This window comes from Gasterosteus aculeatus, unplaced genomic scaffold, assembly GCF_964276395.1.
Source record: "Gasterosteus aculeatus unplaced genomic scaffold, fGasAcu3.hap1.1 HAP1_SCAFFOLD_24, whole genome shotgun sequence".
Lineage (NCBI taxonomy): Eukaryota > Metazoa > Chordata > Actinopteri > Perciformes > Gasterosteidae > Gasterosteus > Gasterosteus aculeatus.
The window spans coordinates 1-11,681 of record NW_027554883.1 but is presented as its reverse complement, the minus strand read 5'-3'; the positions used below and the strand labels follow the sequence as shown (position 1 = coordinate 11,681).

At 36.3% G+C, this 11,681-nt stretch overlaps 1 long non-coding RNA gene across 1 annotated transcript; it reads left to right on the top strand.

Annotated features, from left to right (window-relative positions):
• The first annotated feature begins 2,062 nt into the window (after positions 1-2,062).
• Positions 2,063-2,694, top strand: LOC120814095 (uncharacterized). Its single transcript, XR_005711161.2, has 2 exons — positions 2,063-2,134; positions 2,265-2,694. It is a non-coding gene; the product is annotated as an uncharacterized LOC120814095 (long non-coding RNA).
• The last annotated feature ends 8,987 nt before the right edge of the window (positions 2,695-11,681 follow it).

Genomic DNA, 11,681 nt, shown 5'->3' with positions numbered 1-11,681 from the left:
ACATAGGGCATAAGGTAAACACAATTGCAGTTCTTTACCTACTTTTGCTCACTGTCTTTAGGAACTTCTACAATTTCACATTTACCAGTTTGGTAAATACAAGTCTATAGTTATTTTAAAGTATCTGTGAGTCATGTCTTTGTTGCAAGAAAGACAACAAATGTGACACACATAACATTAAAGATAACGCAGTGTACCTTGTTTTAAGAATCAGTTAAGAGTTCTCTTACAGCATCCCTCAATCTCCTGTCCAAATCAGTGTACTAAGATTATTCCAATGCACAGTATCCACATGTTACTCAAATATAAATGTATATGATTAGTTATATTAAATGTATATTATAAATTAGGACTTTATTTATAACAAAGGGCTTATGACTAGACATTATTATCAACTGTTACCGTTTGTGGTTGATGTGCTGCTCAAATTCCTCAGCAGCTGTTGCTGCAACTCAATATTGAGAGCACGGAGTGTTGAGTTCTCCACCTCAACAGCTGCTCTTCGCTTCTTCAGATCCTCTAACCTGTAACGGAAGGACATATATCGTGATATAATAATAAATAATGTAAGTGAAGGGAAGCTATGTGGCTATTTAAGACAAGACAGGTATCAATGCACCTGCACAGAGTTCATCCATATTTGGAAATCAGTAAAGGCCAAATATGGGTTGCATATGGTACTTATGTCATCTATAGTAAATATGGTATTGAGCACTCACATATAAATGGACACATATTTTTTGTGTAGTAAAATCAAAGTTAGGTTACATTAAAAATTGGACAAAAATTAACTCACTTGCTTCTCGTTTCCTGCAGTTGCAGGGACATCTCATTGAATTTATTTTGGTAGAGGTGTTTTTTTTGTTTTGCCTCTTCAAAAACTTTTTGTGGAACAACCCCACCATCATCGTCGTCATCACCATCCTCTTCTGAGAAATTATCACAGAGAATACGCTCCTTGATTTTTTTTGGGGGGGAGTTGGGCAGATTGGAGACTTTCTTTTCCGAATTTTCCTTTCATTAAGAATAGCGAGAAGGTTATTTTTTTTGCTTCTTCCACAGCTTTTGTTTGATTTCTCTGGAAGCATAGAAAAGAACGTCATAGAATAGGTGCCATTGTAATACAAAACATAGCCACAGAAACCAACAAACAACAAAGATAGTGATATACACACACACACACAGGCCAATCATTTCTACACATAAACTGTACTTATATGTTGAAGACGACACTTTCCTACGCAACAATGTATACAATGTATTACTTGCAATGCATTGCTTTGACTTCCTCTTTTTCCGACGGAGGCGGCTGGCGAAGTCTCCTTCAGCAGACTCACGCGGACCCGCTTGCCCTTGGACAGCTCCTCCTCGATTTCCTGTCTGGACTCTGGAATAAATGACTGGATGTAAGTAACGTGCTGTATATAGCGTTACATGCCTGTATACTACTGAGTAACACACGAACCACATCAATGAAAGCTAGCAAATAGGTAATGTTAAAAGTTTATTGCAGGTTAGCTAATCGGTTTAGCAGTTGAACCATAATAACGTTAGCTTGGTTAGCTCAATCTTAGTAAACCATTTAAAGGCTACACAAGATGTGTGTGACCTAACGTTAACAGTTTAATGTGTGCACCTTAACTTACGTTGATGTTACCTAATTAACTTAGGTACAAGTTCGCTATTAGTATAACTTGCGCTTCAGGATCAGTATTTGGGCCTTGAAAAAACTACCCTGCCAGCGCACCCAGTAAACCTTTTTGACGTTGCAGCTGTCAAAATCTTTGATGTCGGACGAGGGAACGATTTCCTTACACCCGTCGTCGATATACTTCACATTGCGTTGTTTAGTCCGTTAAACGATATCCAAGTATCAAACTTTGCGCGAGGGGATTTAAAGCGAACAGCGGGAAGCGCGTGCCGAAAATAAGTCATTTGAATGTCTACTAAGACACATATGTGCTACCCCCTTGTTCTGTTTTTATAAGTGTCTTACCATATCAGGTTCTTTTAAGATGGCAAATAGTTGAAACTGCTTTGTAAATTTTAAAATCTACCTCAGGCTTTGGATTTCACTGACGCCCCCATAGAAGTGGACAGAATCAGTCCTCACCTGAGCACTACAGATGTGGAGGTAAGATGGTGATATGCTCTTCAAATATGTGGTGTTATTTATATGTTATTTGACACTGCTCCTTACTACATAGAGTATGGTTGTTTCTGTTAACTTTCTGGTTGTGCGATCTCTTCTTCATCCTATGCAGACCACATCTCCATCTGGCCACTCTGAGCCTTCTCCGCACCATCTACCTCAGGCTTTGGAACTCACCAGTGACCACAATGAAGAGAACAGAAACTGTCGTCTCCTGAGCGCTGCGGGTGTTGAGGTTGGGAATCTACGTGCTCTTTTTCTTAATCCAAAATAAAAAGCTAATTTTTTCAATGTGCTTTGAAAATATATTTAGCATCCTATACAGGTCCTATCTCTGCTTCATAATCTTGATCCTAAGTTGATTAAATTGACACAGTGGACCAGGTTAGCTTTTCTAACAGTCATACTAGAGGGGCATTTCAAGATTTCCAATGAAACAAGTCTCATTTAAAAAAAAAGTTTCATATGTTAAAGACCTAGTTTAATCATCCATATTTTATTCCAACCAAGATATGTTTGAAATGATCAAAAAGGAAAATAAATATAATATAAATAACCTATAAAAAATCGTATTCATGGAGAAAGTATTTTCACAATTTCCTCCTTTTTTCATAATTATAGGAAACTCTCCCAAGAATACTGAAAACTAATATTAAATGGTCTTTAGCCATGGTCGAACTTCATACTAAAAAGTTGTGGAATAGCATCGTAAATAAACAAAATGTCTTGATTTTGTAATATATCCAATGAAAAAGGAAATTACAATAACACGCTATGGATTTGTATTGATAGATGTACATGGCATGATACAGGCTCTGCTGCAGGGAGAGGGAGATTGTGTCTACTGTCTAAGTCAGATATACATCATCTTTAAGAGCAGCTGAGATAGTCACTACAATGAGTGAAAAAAGAACTAGTTCATCATGTGAGCTGGTTAGGTTAAGCTATCCCATTTGACTTTCTAGGCGGGTCTTACCTTAAATTGTACAATAATGTTTTCAAGTAAAATAATCAATGCATGAAACTTTCTCAGCTACACAAGGGTAAGTTTATTCCATAATACAAACTTCTTAAATTCATCATATGTTTAGGAAAACAGCCTGTCAAATGGATATTAGAGGTGAGCCAACATAGAAATAACCACAAAGAAATCAGATTTCTAGGTAGGCAATGTATTGTTTCCTTATGGACTTTGAAGCGGTGCTGTTTTATATGTAATTGGATTAATATCATAATTGTAGAAAGAACCTCCATGCTAACAGTCTGGTTACAAATTGTGCATTTACATCTGTGTACACATGAATGGAATACAAAAATAGAGTCACATATCTGAATGTTTTAACATAGCACTACCAGTGTTCAGCCCTGATGAATTCTCTTATGTTTGAAAGGGGACAGTAAGGGATTCAGAGAAGTTTATCTTCTTTTGCAGGAGAATGTCAGGTAGAGCTTAGTCTTAGCTATGCTGGGATGTACAGATATGGAGAAATATTTTTGTACCTGTGTTGTCCTTGTTGTAATGTACAGAATATCATTTGACTGCCAGATAAATGTCATCCAGACTGCCTGCCCCTTCAAAGGTGAAAATAAAACCTTTAAATACGGTATCACAAGCTCTATGTATTTTGTTTTTTTACTTTTAAACATCACTTGTTGCAAACTTAGTAGTATTCAGACATATTCATTAATCTAGTTAACTCATGAACTCTCACTGGCCTAAGAAGAGAGTACTCATTAGCAACCGTAATTTAGAAAACTTTCATAAATTTCTCAATCTAATTGTCCAAAATTATCCATATTGTCGAAAAATAATGCACAACAATACGTACCCACGATGTCTCTATGATGTATATGATGATGAGATCAGGTTGGCTGGATCAACTCTGATAGAAAATATACAACTTCAGTGCCACTTTAGTTACTTCCTAATTATTGATCACATGGTAAAACGCTTCATGTTACTCTGTCCTCTAATTCTTAGAAAAGTGACCACAACCAAGACTCACAAGATTTCTTATGCACTAACTTCATTAAACAGAACCGTGCCACAAAAAATAAGAATTCACATTTTTTCTATAATGACTTAAAATTGATTGTTTTTTTATTTTTTTATCTTTGGAATAACTATTTTAAAATGTATGCTGGTCGACCAGTTTCACCAGCAAAGCCACCCTGGTGGACCAGCATCATTAATGAGTTCTTGCTGGTCGACCAGCTAAACCAGCACTGAACCAGCATAGACCAGCATAAACCAGCATGGAAAGAATGCTGGTCTATGCTGGTTTTTCTAGCAGGGGTAATAGTAATAACGGACTCTTTTATCACACATGAGGTAGGATTCTTGGAGTAACGTCACCGCATTGTGAATGCCACATTCAAGGGGCTACCGATTGTTTACTGGAATAGACTGGTTGAAGGTTTGGTATGGAAGACTATCTGGACCTTACCAAACAAATATTTACTGGTAAATAAAGTAAAGGAAATACGTTTCAAAATATTACACAGGTACTACCCAGTAAATAATTTTCTTGTTAAATTTAAAAAAGATATTGATCTAAACTGTTCTTTTTGCAATACATTGATACTTATTTCATTTATTTTGGCATTGCGCTCATGTAAGGACATTTTGGAAAGATGCGTCTAGATGTGTCTACCACTAGCTATGCTACTTAGCTACACCTAGCTAATATGCCTACTGTACAAGTTTGTGAGGGCAGGGTTTACCCAGACTAGCAGATGAGAAATGCATTTTCGGGATATTCATTTTATCCAATTAGGAGAGAGAATTCATGCAGGATAAAGAATAAACAAGTGAAAGTAGAAGTGATAAGAAATGTATTTCTGTTTTGTTATGACTGGGGTCATATGTGTTTTTGGTTTTCCTTTTGTGTCTTTCTGGTTTCCCTTTCCTTCATTCAAACAGGGATGTGCCACAACCATGCGCGGATTGGTGGAGGGTCTCCTACCCGTCCTGTGATTGGCTGCAGTACCTGCATATAAGGGAAGCCAAGATGGCGTCCGAGGCAGAGCAGGCCAGAGCGCGGAGAACAGCAGCAGCACACAACCCTCGTCCTCCTCCTCTCCCAACCAGCCACCTGTGTTATATTGTGTATCCTGATAATAAGTATACAGTTTTCCTTTTGAGTTGGTTTTCTCCTGTTTTAAAGTAGATAGGTAAGACTGGTGTCATTATTTTTCTCCTTTGTTTTGGTAGGTCAGCGTCTTATTTCTAGCTAGGACCGTTTTTGGGTTTATGATATTGGGGATGGGCAACGGCGAAGCCGTTCTTTATTTAGTAGTGTTGATATAGTAGTGTTGATATAGTAGTGGGGATATGGTAGTGGGGATATAGTAGTGTGGATATAATAGTGTGGATATAGTAGTGGGGGATATAGTAGCGGGGATATAGTAGTGTTGATATAGTAGTGGGAGTATATTAGGGTTGATATAGTAGTGGGGATATATTAGTGTTGATATAGTAGTGGGGATATATTAGTGTTGATATTGTAGTGGGGATATAGTAGTGTGGATATAGTAGTGGGGATATAGTAGTGGGGATATAGTAGTGTTGATATAGTAGTGTTGATATAGTAGTGGGGATATAGTAGCGGGGATATAGTAGTGGGGATATAGTAGTGGGGATATACTAGTGTTGATATAGTAGTGTTGATATAGTAGTGTGGAGATAGTAGTGTGGATATAGTAGTGTTGATAAAGTAGTGGGGATATAGTAGTGTTAATATAGTAGTGTTAATATAGTAGTGTTGATATAGTAGTGGGGATATAGTAGTGGGGATATAGTAGTGTTGATATAGTAGTGTTGATACAGTAGTGTGGATATAGTAGTGTTGATATAGTAGTGGGGATATAGTAGTGTTAATATAGTAGTGTTAATATAGTAGTGTTGATATAGTAGTGGGGATATAGTAGTGGGGATATAGTAGTAGGGATATAGTAGTGGGAGATATAGTAGTGGGGATATAGTAGTGTTGATATAGTAGTGGGGGTATAGTATTGTGGATATAGTAGTGGGGGATATAGTAGTGGGGATATAGTAGTGTTGATATAGTAGTGTGGAGATAGTAGTGGGGATATAGTAGTGTTGATATAGTAGTGTGGATATAGTAGTGTGGATATAGTAGTGTTGATAAAGTAGTGTTGATATAGTAGTGTTGATATAGTAGTGTGGATATATTAGTGTTGATATTGTAGTGGGGATATAGTAGTGGGGATATAGTAGTGTTGATAAAGTAGTGTGGATATAGTAGTGTTGATATAGTAGTGTGGATATAGTAGTGTGGATATATTAGTGTGGATATAGTCGTGTTGATATATTAGTGTTGATATAGTAGTGGGGATATAGTAGTGGGGATATAGTAGTAGGGATATAGTAGTGGGAGATATAGTAGTGGGGATATAGTAGTGTTGATATAGTAGTGGGGGTATAGTATTGTGGATATAGTAGTGGGGGATATAGTAGTGGGGATATAGTAGTGTTGATATAGTAGTGTGGAGATAGTAGTGGGGATATAGTAGTGTTGATATAGTAGTGTGGATATAGTAGTGTTGATAAAGTAGTGTTGATATAGTAGTGTTGATATAGTAGTGTGGATATATTAGTGTTGATATTGTAGTGGGGATATAGTAGTGGGGATATAGTAGTGTTGATAAAGTAGTGTGGATATAGTAGTGTTGATATAGTAGTGTGGATATATTAGTGTTGATATTGTAGTGGGGATATAGTAGTGGGGATATAGTAATGTTGATATTGTAGTGTGGATATAGTAGTGTGGATATATTAGTGTCTATATAGTAGTGTGGATATAGTAGTGTGGATATAGTAGTGTGGATATAGTAGTGTGGATATATTAGTGTGGATATAGTCGTGTTGATATATTAGTGTTGATATAGTAGTGTGGATATAGTAGTGGGGATATAGTAGTGTTGATAAAGTAGTGTGGATATAGTAGTGTTGATATAGTAGTGTGGATATATTAGTGTTGATATTGTAGTGGGGATATAGTAGTGTGGATATAGTAGTGTGGATATAGTAGTGGGGATAAAGTAGTGGGGATATAGTAGTGTTGATATAGTAGTGTTGATATAGTAGTGTTGAGATAGTAGTGTGGATATAGTAGTGTTGATAAAGTAGTGGGGATATAGTAGTGTTAATATAGTAGTGTTAATATAGTAGTGTTGATATAGTAGTGGGGATATAGTAGTGTTAATATAGTAGTGTTGATATAGTAGTGGGGATATAGTAGTGGGGATATAGTAGTGTTGATATAGTAGTGTTGAAAAAGTAGTGTGGATATAGTAGTGTTGATATAGTAGTGGGGATATAGTAGTGTTAATATAGTAGTGGGGATATTGTAGTGGGGATATAGTAGTAGGGATATAGTAGTGGGAGATATAGTAGTGGGGATATAGTAGTGTTGATATAGTAGTGGGGGTATAGTATTGTGGATATAGTAGTGGGGGATATAGTAGCGGGGATATAGTAGTGTTGATATAGTAGTGGGGGTATATTAGTGTTGATATAGTAGTGGGGATATATTAGTGTTGATATAGTAGTGTTGATATAGTAGTGGGGATATAGTAGTGTTGATATAGTAGTGTTAATATAGTAGTGTTTATATAGTAGTGTTGATATAGTAGTGGGGATATAGTAATGTTGATAAAGTAGTGTGGATATAGTAGTGGGGATATAGTAGTGTTGATATTGTAGTGTTGATATAGTAGTGTTGATATAGTAGTGGGGATATGGTAGTGGGGATATAGTAGTGTGGATATAATAGTGTGGATATTGTAGTGGGGGATATAGTAGCGGGGATATAGTAGTGTTGATATAGTAGTGGGGGTATATTAGGGTTGATATAGTAGTGGGGATATATTAGTGTTGATATAGTAGTGGGGATATAGTAGTGTTGATATAGTAGTGTTAAAATAGTAGTGTTGATATAGTAGTGTTGATATAGTAGTGGGGATATAGTAGTGTTGATAAAGTAGTGTGGATATAGTAGTGGGGATATAGTAGTGTTGAAATTGTAGTGTTGATATAGTAGTGTTGATATAGTAGTGTTGATAAAGTAGTGGGGATATAGTAGTGTTAATATAGTAGTGTTAATATAGTAGTGTTGATATAGTAGTGGGGATATAGTAGTGGGGATATAGTAGTGTTGATATAGTAGTGTTGATAAAGTAGTGTGGATATAGTAGTGTTGATATAGTAGTGGGGATATAGTAGTGTTAATATAGTAGTGTTAATATAGTAGTGTTGATATAGTAGTGGGGATATAGTAGTGGGGATATAGTAGTAGGGATATAGTAGTGGGAGATATAGTAGTGGGGATATAGTAGTGTTGATATAGTAGTGGGGGTATAGTATTGTGGATATAGTAGTGGGGGATATAGTAGCGGGGATATAGTAGTGTTGATATAGTAGTGGGGGTATATTAGTGTTGATATAGTAGTGGGGATATATTAGTGTTGATATAGTAGTGTTGATATAGTAGTGGGGATATAGTAGTGTTGATATAGTAGTGTTAATATAGTAGTGTTGATATAGTAGTGGGGATATATTAGTGTTGATATTGTAGTGGGGATATAGTAGTGTGGATATAGTAGTGTGGATATAGTAGTGTGGATATAGTAGTGTTGATATAGTAGTGTGGATATATTAGTGTTGATATTGTAGTGGGGATATAGTAGTGTGGATATAGTAGTGGGGATATAGTAGTGTTGATATAGTAGTGTTGATATAGTAGTGGGGATATAGTAGTGGGGATATAGTAGTGTTGATATAGTAGTGGGGGATATAGTAGTGGGGATATAGTAGTGGGGATATAGTAGTGTTGATATAGTAGTGTTGATATAGTAGTGTGGAGATAGTAGTGTGGATATAGTAGTGTTGATAAAGTAGTGGGGATATAGTAGTGTTAATATAGTAGTGTTAATATAGTAGTGTTGATATAGTAGTGGGGATATAGTAGTGGGGATATAGTAGTGTCGATATAGTAGTGTTGATAAAGTAGTGTGGATATAGTAGTGTTGATATAGTAGTGGGGATATAGTAGTGTTAATATAGTAGTGTTGATATAGTAGTGGGGATATAGTAGTAGGGATATAGTAGTGGGAGATATAGTAGTGGGGATATAGTAGTGTTGATATAGTAGTGTGGATATAGTAGTGGGGATATAGTAGTGTTGATATTGTAGTGTTGATATAGTAGTGTTGATATAGTAGTGGGGATATGGTAGTGGGGATATAGTAGTGTTGATATAGTAGTGGGGATATAGTAGTGTTAATATAGTAGTGTTAATATAGTAGTGTTGATATAGTAGTGGGGATATAGTAGTGTTAATATAGTAGTGTTGATATAGTAGTGGGGATATAGTAGTGGGAGATATAGTAGTGGGGATATAGTAGTGTTGATATAGTAGTGTGGATATAGTAGTGGGGATATAGTAGTGTTGATATTGTAGTGTTGATATAGTAGTGTTGATATAGTAGTGGGGATATGGTAGTGGGGATATAGTAGTGTTGATATAGTAGTGGGGATATAGTAGTGTTAATATAGTAGTGTTAATATAGTAGTGTTGATATAGTAGTGGGGATATAGTAGTGTTAATATAGTAGTGTTAATATAGTAGTGTTGATATAGTAGTGGGGATATAGTAGTGGGGATATAGTAGTGTCGATATAGTAGTGTTGATAAAGTAGTGTGGATATAGTAGTGTTGATATAGTAGTGGGGATATAGTAGTGTTAATATAGTAGTGTTAATATAGTAGTGTTGATATAGTAGTGGGGATATAGTAGTGGCGATATAGTAGTAGGGATATAGTAGTGGGAGATATAGTAGTGGGGATATAGTAGTGTTGATATAGTAGTGGGGGTATAGTATTGTGGATATAGTAGTGGGGGATATAGTAGCGGGGATATAGTAGTGTTGATATAGTAGTGGGGGTATATTAGTGTTGATATAGTAGTGGGAATATATTAGTGTTGATATAGTAGTGTTGATATAGTATGTGTCTACATCTCTGCATCTACAACTCTGCATCTACAACTCTCTACATCTACAACTCTACATCTACAACTCTCTACAACTCTACATCTACAACTCTCTACAACTCTACATCTACAACTCTCTACATCTCTACATCTACAACTCTCTACATCTACAACTCTCTACATCACTACATCTACAACTCTCTACAACTCTACATCTTTACATCTACAACTCTACATCTCTACATCTACAACTCTCTACAACTCTACAACTCTGCATCTACAACTCTGCATCTACAACTCTACGACTCTTCATCTACAACTCTACATCTACAACTCTATATCTCTACATCTACAACTCTATCTCTACATCTACAACTCTACATCTACAACTCTACATCTACAACTCTCTACAACTCTGCATCTACATCTCTGCATCTACATGTCTGCATCTACAACTCTGCATCTACATCTCTACATCTACAACTCTGCATCTACAACTCTACATCTCTACATCTACAACTCTCTACAACTCTACATCTACAACTCTGCATCTACATCTACAACTCTACATCTACATCTCTACAACTCTACATCTACAACTCTATATCTCTACATCTACAACTCTATCTCTACATCTACAACTCTACATCTACAACTCTCTACAACTCTGCATCTACATCTCTGCATCTACAACTCTGCATCTACATCTCTACATCTACAACTCTGCATCTACAACTCTACATCTCTACATCTACAACTCTCTACAACTCTACATCTACATCTCTACATCTACAACTCTGCATCTACATCTACAACTCTACATCTACATCTCTACAACTCTGCATCTACATCTCTGCATCTACATCTCTGCATCTACATCTCTGCATCTACAACTCTGCATCTACAACTCTACAACTCTGCATCTACAACTCTACATCTACAACTCTATATCTCTACATCTACAACTCTACATCTACAACTCTATCTCTACATCTACAACTCTCTACATCTCTACAACTCTGCATCTACATCTCTGCATCTACATCTCTGCATCTACATCTCTGCATCTACAACTCTACAACTCTGCATCTACAACTCTGCATCTACATCTCTACATCTACAACTCTCTACATCTACAACTCTACAACACTCTACATCTACAACTCTACATCTACAACTCTACATCAACAACTCTACATCTCTGCATCTACAACTCTGCATCTACAACTCTGCATCTACATCTCTGCATCTACAACTCTCTACATCTACAACTCTCTACATCTACAACTCTACATCTACAACTCTCTACAACTCTACATCTACAACTCTCTACAACTCTACATCTACAACTCTCTACATCTCTACATCTACAACTCTCTACATCTACAACTCTCTACATCACTACATCTACAACTCTCTACAACTCTACATCTCTACATCTACAACTCTACATCTACAACTCTCTACAACTCTACATCTACATCTCTACATCTACAACTCTGCATCTACATCTA